General features: G+C 38.5%; 1 pseudogene; it reads right to left on the reverse strand.

Moving 5' to 3' along the window:
• Positions 1-1662: 1662 nt before the first annotated feature.
• Positions 1663-2511, reverse strand: LOC107615794 (putative ADP-ribosylation factor GTPase-activating protein AGD6; annotated as a pseudogene).
• Positions 2512-7472: the final 4961 nt, after the last annotated feature.

Genomic DNA, 7472 nt, shown 5'->3' on the forward strand with positions numbered 1-7472 from the left:
AGAAGAAACGTCTTTCATAATAGTGAGTGAGTGCTATGAAAACCGTTGAGTAGCGCATGTTAACACGCTCATATGGGTGAGCGTCCTTTTTATTGGGTTTGACCCAACTTATATGACTTGTAAGTAAAAAAAACTTGTATGTGTAAAAGAATCTTTGGTATTAACGACAAATCTTTTTGATAAATTTATATGTGGATTAGATATGGATATTGATATTAGCGACAGAATTAGCAACAAATGTTATCGCTGGTCAAAGTGGAGTTGATAATAGTTTTTGACGAAATTTTTCATTCATCATTAATTTTTGCACTTTTTAGACTTTAGTGACGAATTTTATCCATCGATATCTTTGGCCAAAATACTGATTTTAGACAACCAGATTGAGGTGTGTCTCCATAATTGTAAAAATACATTGCTTTTACAGCTCAATTTACCTTTCTTGAGTTTTTTAACCGAATAACATGTATTATATCACAAGACTAATATAGATATATTGCACACTCACTATAAATTTTTTAAAAAAAAAAGTGATGAATATTACGATAAATATTTATAAATAATAATAAGTAATATATATATACACTAGCGTCAATACTCAACCTAATTATAGCAGAAAATAGAATAAAAACAGAGTAAAAGTAAGAGTAGAACAAGTTTAAGGAAGGAAGGACCTAAAGCAAAATAGAGGCAGCAAAAATACCTCTAACAAGATAATGAACATCACCATGTCATGAAGGAACGAAGCAGATACCAGTTACGTATTTAATCTTTGAAATTCTATAACCTGCTTAGCCGTTGCATAATGTTGGTTCTTCAATATAGAAAATTTCGTCATGTCAACTGTGCCAATCAATAGCATTAATGCTAGTTATATATATCTTATGAGAATAAGATTCTCATACGAAAATGTGTGAATGTATTTATAGCCACTATATTTATAGTCATTATTATTTTTAATTTTTATTAAAATATAACTAATAAATAAATTAAAATAATTAAATTCTTTATCCAAATAAAATTAAAAATATTTTTGATAATAGAATATGTTTTTAAAAAATTTATACAGATATAAAATAAAATTTCTTAAAAAATATAATTTTTAAAAAATATGAAAAATTAAGTATTTTTTAAAACTAATCGAAACAAACACTATATTACGTTATTTTTTAAAAGCCTAGAATGCAATCAAGTGCTTCCTAAATGATGGTAAGGCGAGAATAAAATATACGAGATGAAATGATAAAGCCATAAAGCTATGGATTCAACTTGACAGCAGAACTAAAGAAATTCTCATATGTACAGTATTATAATTTTTTTTAGAAAAAATGACAAATAGGTTCCTGACCTTTTATCCTACAGACATTTTTGTCCCTGACCATTCGAAAATACTTTTAAGTCCCTGACGTCCTTAAAATTAGGACAGATCAGTCCCTCCGTCAAAAAGCCACCATCAGACCCAACGGAAAAGTCTGACGTGGCTCCCCTTCTGCTTACCTGGCATGACGACTGCCCACGTGGCACGTTAAGGAGATGGAACATTTGAAAAGTGGACAAATAAGTCCCTTGGCGCTCAGAACGACGTCGTTTAGATCGCTGCCCTAATCCTGAAATTCGTTTGGGTTCTTCGTTTGATCCAATTGAACGAACTCAAAACATAAATTATTATATATAAACCCAGATAGCAATTAACACCTTAGCAGTGATTTCCTTGGTGCTTGCCTGAGCAACACTACCAGCAGATTGAGCGGCAGATGCAGCAACCAATGATAATTTACCAATCCCCTAATCACAAAGAGAAACACATCTCCATTCAAATATAAAACAAATTAACAAGCAACACACTCAATTCACTGCAATCGAGAACCACCTGCGAAACAACAGAGATAGTCGTTTTGGGCGGTTTATGTTCTTCTGCGAAGGGGCAGGGCTTGATCCGAACCCGACGTACTTTTCGCCCTGCGACGGCGGGAGCCCCTCAGGCCTCGTGTCATTCTCCGCCATCTTCCGAGCAAAGAAGCTCTCCTTGTTCGCGGCGGAGGCCTCCAATTCTGACTGCCTCCAACCTCCACCACCACCGCCACCGCCGGTGTGCGACAAGTGAGGTTTCCCGGCAGAGGAGCGGAGATCCTCCTTAACAACGGGAGGATCGCGCTAGGGACGGCCTTTGGCGAGGGCCTGGATGCGGTCGCGGTAGATTTTGGCGGCGCTGGTGTTGTACTTTGTGACAATATCAGTTTCCTTTGGAATACCATACTGAGAGAGGAAGGCGTTAAGGGCGTCGTTGCCGCCAGCCTCCATCTTCTTGATCTGGATTTTGGACCAGGAGTCCATGGTGACGGATCTGACGAAGGAGATGTGGACACAGAGGCCGCAGTGCTTGCCGGAGCACTCGAGGCACATGAATACGCCGTCAGAGACGGAGGCCCACTGTGGGTTCTTCTGAGAGCAGTCGACGCAGATCTTGTTCGCTGCCTGGGATTGCAGTTCCCATAACCACCGCGATACTGCCATGTCTTTTATGTATCCGATCCGGAAAGAACGATAGAAATGAGAATTGGAAATGAACGAGAGTGGGGAAAAGAAAAAAGGGGAAAACAGAGATTCAGAAGAGTTTTGAGTTTTGAAGACACATATTTTGGGATTGAGTGGCCTGTGGGATCACCGACACCGTTAAACGACGTCGTTCTGAGCGCCAAGGACTTATTTGTCCATTTTTCAAATGCTTCATCTCCCTAACGTGCCACGTGGGCAGCCGTCATGCCAGGTAAGCAGAAGGGGGAGCCACGTCAGACTTTTTATTGGGTCTGACGGTGACTTTTTGACAAAGGGACTGATCCGTCCTAATTTTAAGGACGTCAGGACTTGAAAATATTTTCGAATGGTCAGGGACGAAAATGTCTGTGGGGTAAAAGGTCAATGACCTATTTGTCATTTTCTCTTTTTTTTATATTAAAAAATTGCCTAAATAATTATTAAAAAATAATTGTAAATCTGGTCAAATCGTAATTAATTAAATAATAAATTAAATAGGAGTGAATATGGTTAGAAAATCTAGAAATCGGAGTTTGATAATTTAAATATGATATTTGGACTCAGTAAATTTTTCTGAGTCAAAAAACATAGCTTTCTACGTAAAAATGCGCACTGGAATTTTGACCGGCAGTACCAATCGAGATCTGTCTGGTACTACAGCTGAAAAAAATTAATTATAAGTGAATAAGGCTAAGAAATTAGGATTTATAATTAGGGAAGCTAGAAATATTTAAAATTCGATTTGAAACTCTAATCTTAAAGGTTTTGGCCCAAAATTGGGCCAACGGACTAAACCAAGTGAACGGGGCCCAAGTGGGCGCAAGACCCAACATATATAAACATTAGTTATAAGCAATTCAGCTTATTTACCCTAAAGGAAGAGGGTAGGGGCGCAGCTTTGGAGAAGAGAGAAGAGAGGAGAAAATCTAATCCTAGCTCCACCTTCAAATGTCCATAACTTTTGCTACAGAAATCCGATTGATGAGCTGTTTGTGGTCACACGTCGCTCTTCTCATCCTCTACAATTCTATCTAAGTTTTATGGTGATTATTTCATTCATCTCTGCCCCAGTTTTTGAGATTCTCCACTGTTATATATTTTGGGATAGTTAGTGTTAAAATCTTGTGATTTTGGTTGTTTAGGGATACTCTAACATAGATTCTAAGTGGGCTCTATCTCTATTTCATATGGGCTGAGGTAAGATGTGCTCAAACCCTTGTGATTTGTCAATTTCATGAACCCTAGGTTAATGTATATATGTGAAATTGGTTATGTTAGAGTATTGCGTGATTTTGGTGCACAATTGGGAGGTTGGTATTGCTTGAGGAGCTTTGGTAAGACTTGGAGCTAAGGTTGGTGGAGACTTCCAAAGAAGAGGCTCAATTGGTTTGGCTACAAGAGGTACGGTTTAAGTTTCATTTAAGTACCATGTGGTGTGATGAGAATTCCTAGGCTAGATGCCCCTAGGATTAAGTTTAGATTGTGTGAATGGTTGGTGCTAATATGCATAGTTGATATGTAATGTAAATTAATGATTAGGTTGAGAATTGTGTGAAATTGTATGTTTGGTGTGTTGAGAATATGATGAATTGAATAATGAGTATTGATTTGTGGAATATGCATTTAAATTGTGAATTTCGATCGGAGGCCGTGAATTTTGGGCCGGAGGCTGGAAAGAGGTAAGGAAGGTAAGTTGATGTGTGTATTGTGTGATGATATAAGTAAATGGATGGATTTTAGATATTGAATATGTGAATGATTAGGTTGGTTATTGAATAATAAGGTTGAGGAATTGAAGTGTGGAATTTGATGGTTTTGGGTGAAATTGTGTATATGAGGTAGGTTTAGTTTTGGTTGAGTGTAATTATGTGAAAGTGATTGGGTTGTGGTCATTTAGATGAGTGAAAATGAATTTGGCTTGTGAACATTGGAAAAATTGGTGATTTCTATGTTTGGGTAAAAACTAATTTTTGACCAACTTTGGCGGTTTGTAACTCGGTCCACAGAGTTTGGAATTCTTCAAAATTGAATTTTTATGAAAGTTTATTCAACGATCTTTCCAACGGTTCAGAAATGGTTGAAAAAGGAATTTTGTAGAAGGAGTTATGTGTGTTGGAAGTTTGGGGTTTGAAACTGTGAATTCTATAGCTTTTTAACTTAGTAAAATTTTTGGCAGAACGCACCCCCTGATGATTGGACTTTTGACAGTTTAGAATTCACAATAAATTCTCGTTGCAAGTATAGTCTCTAAACCATCAATAATCCTTTCATACAAAAATTTGTTTGTCACTAGAACAAACCCCTAAAATTATAAACCGGAGTATTTAAACCTCGGGTCGTTCTCCCTAGGAATTGCGATAAAGTGTCCTTGTTATTGATTATGGGGTATGTTTGGGGTTTTTGAGATTTTAGACAAGAAATATAAATGGCAAAGAAAATAAACTAACAAATAGCAAAGCTCTTGGCAAGGAATGAGAATTAGAAGTCCTATCCTAGTTATCCTCCTCAATTGTGACCACAAATTGTCCATTGCTACCACTTAGTTAACCTCTAACCATGGAGGAAAGTCAAGTGGATGAATCAACTTGATTCCACAAGTCCTAGCCAACTCCCAAGGGAAAGACTAGCTTTAGTGGTATCCAAATCAATTAGCAACTTCTAATTGTCAATCAACAAAGGAATTAGATAACTCAAGCGTCACTAACTACTCTACCTAGGCCAAGAGGATCAAAATCTATACTAAAACTAGAAGAAGCATTTTATCAAACACATAAGAGACATAAAAGGAAAGCATATGAAATCTACAACAAGAATGAAATCTAACAACAATTATTGCAAGGAATTAACAACAACAATCAAAATGAACATTATTGACATGAATTACCTCAAATTGAATGGAAAAAGAATAGAAGAAACAAGAGTAGATCTACAACAAAATATAGAAACAAAGTAAAAGAAATTACAACAAAAGAATAGAAGAGTGATGATTGCAACAACAAAGAATTGAGAAGGAGAAATAGAAGAAAGCATAAATTGAAACCTAGATCTAAGAACTAAACCTAATCCTAATCCTAATTCTAGAGAGAAGTGAGAGCTTCTCTCTCTAGAAACTACTTCTAACTAATCCTAATGAGTGTAAAATTATGCTAAATGATGCTAAGTTATGATTCCCTTCAATCCTTGGTCCTTATATGCATTTTGGCGCCAAAGTTGGTTGCAAACTGGGCTCCACAGCTCTCAGAAATTGCTGGGCACGTTTTATATTTAAAAAAAATCACGTGCGCCCATCGGCGCGTACGCGTACAGTGCGCGTGCGCGTGCGCGTCCCTTGTGTTTTCGCGATCCACGCATGCGTGTACAGTGTGCGTGCGCGTGGATGAAGATATCCAAATTTTTGGCTTTTTCATGTGTTTTTTACTTTGCATGCTTTCCTCTTCACTCCTTTGATTCATTCCTAGCCTTTTCAACCTGAAATCACTTAACAAACAAATCAAGGCATCTAGTGGAATCAAAGGTGAATTGAATTTAGCTAATTAAGGACCTAGAAAGCATGTTTTCACACTTAAGCACAAATTGAGAGACAATCATGAAACCATGCTATTTCATTGAATAAATGTGCGAAAAAGGTCATAAAATCCCCTAAAATAAACACAAGATAAACCCTACAAATGGGGTTTATCACCCCCACGCATAGGCGTGGCTGACGCGCACGCGTTGTTTTCAAATGTTCACTACCCACGCGTGCACCTGGCCGACGCATACGTGTCAATGTGCTGATCCAATTGCCCAGCCAAATTCCCAAGAGTTGTGCGAGAATTGCGTACGCGTACGCGTGGATACAAAACACACCCACGCGTACACGTGGCTGACGCGCGGGCGTCACTTGGCTTTTCTCCCATCCACGCATACCCGTGGGCGACGCATACGCATCACTATACTTTTTGGCTTTCCACGCGTGTGCGTGGCGTGACCCTGTTTTCACCCCAAGGTTGATTTTTGAGTTTTCAAAGCCAAATTTCAGACTTCTAAGTCTCCATTCTCACCCTTTATGTTCTAAATACTTATAGTATGCCTAGCGATAGGAAGAATCTAGGACAAGTGGTAACTTGTGGATGAAGTAAAGTAAAAATCAATGATGAATGATGATTAATGATGACTGTATGAGTTGTTGAGGGTGATGATGGAAGTGCGGTGTATGCCGTGAGCCAAAGGGCTGTATTTGATAATGATTATTGGCTGGTTAAGGGTTATGCTATGAGCCGGATGGCTATGATAAATATTGATTTATGGATGGAAATAAAAATATGACTTTGAATGATTGCTTTATCTTGAGCTCTCTTTCTCGGAAGTGCGACCCCAAAGAGATGAAGGAAGGTGAGGATCCCCTTCCTTGTTTCTCCTGGTATTGTAAAATCACCCCCAGCGAGATGGTTGGAGGTTAGGATCCCCTCCTTGGTTTCTCCTAGGCATATGAGAACATACCTCTTAGGTAGATGCAAGGGTTGTGATTGCGCCCCACTTGCTCCAGGTTGGTTAGTATAGAGGCTCCCCGGGTGGACGCAAGGGTTGTGGTTTCGTCCCACTTGCGCTGGGTTATGATGAGTGATGTATAAATGTGCAAGCATGTGATGTATAAATGACGACATGGTCATGACAAATGATTATGGAATGTTATGAATGAATGTGGAATAAATATTTGAGATACGAGTTTCCCTAGATGAAAGCAGTGACTAGCCACCACGTGCTCCAGGTTGAGACTCGATACTCTGCTGACCCTATGTCGTAAGTGTGGCCAGACAGTGTGAAAGTTCCAGATGAGCTCGTCCCCGTGGATAAACACCAGTGTGGGTGTGATATGGATAAACACCAGTGTGGGTGTTGTATGATTATGATTATGATCATGATTATGATTGAGAATAATTCGAGTTGGGGATGCACGA

This window comes from Arachis ipaensis, chromosome B9, assembly GCF_059453495.1.
Source record: "Arachis ipaensis isolate K30076 ecotype BB chromosome B9, ASM5945349v1, whole genome shotgun sequence".
Taxonomy (NCBI): Eukaryota; Viridiplantae; Streptophyta; class Magnoliopsida; order Fabales; family Fabaceae; genus Arachis; species Arachis ipaensis.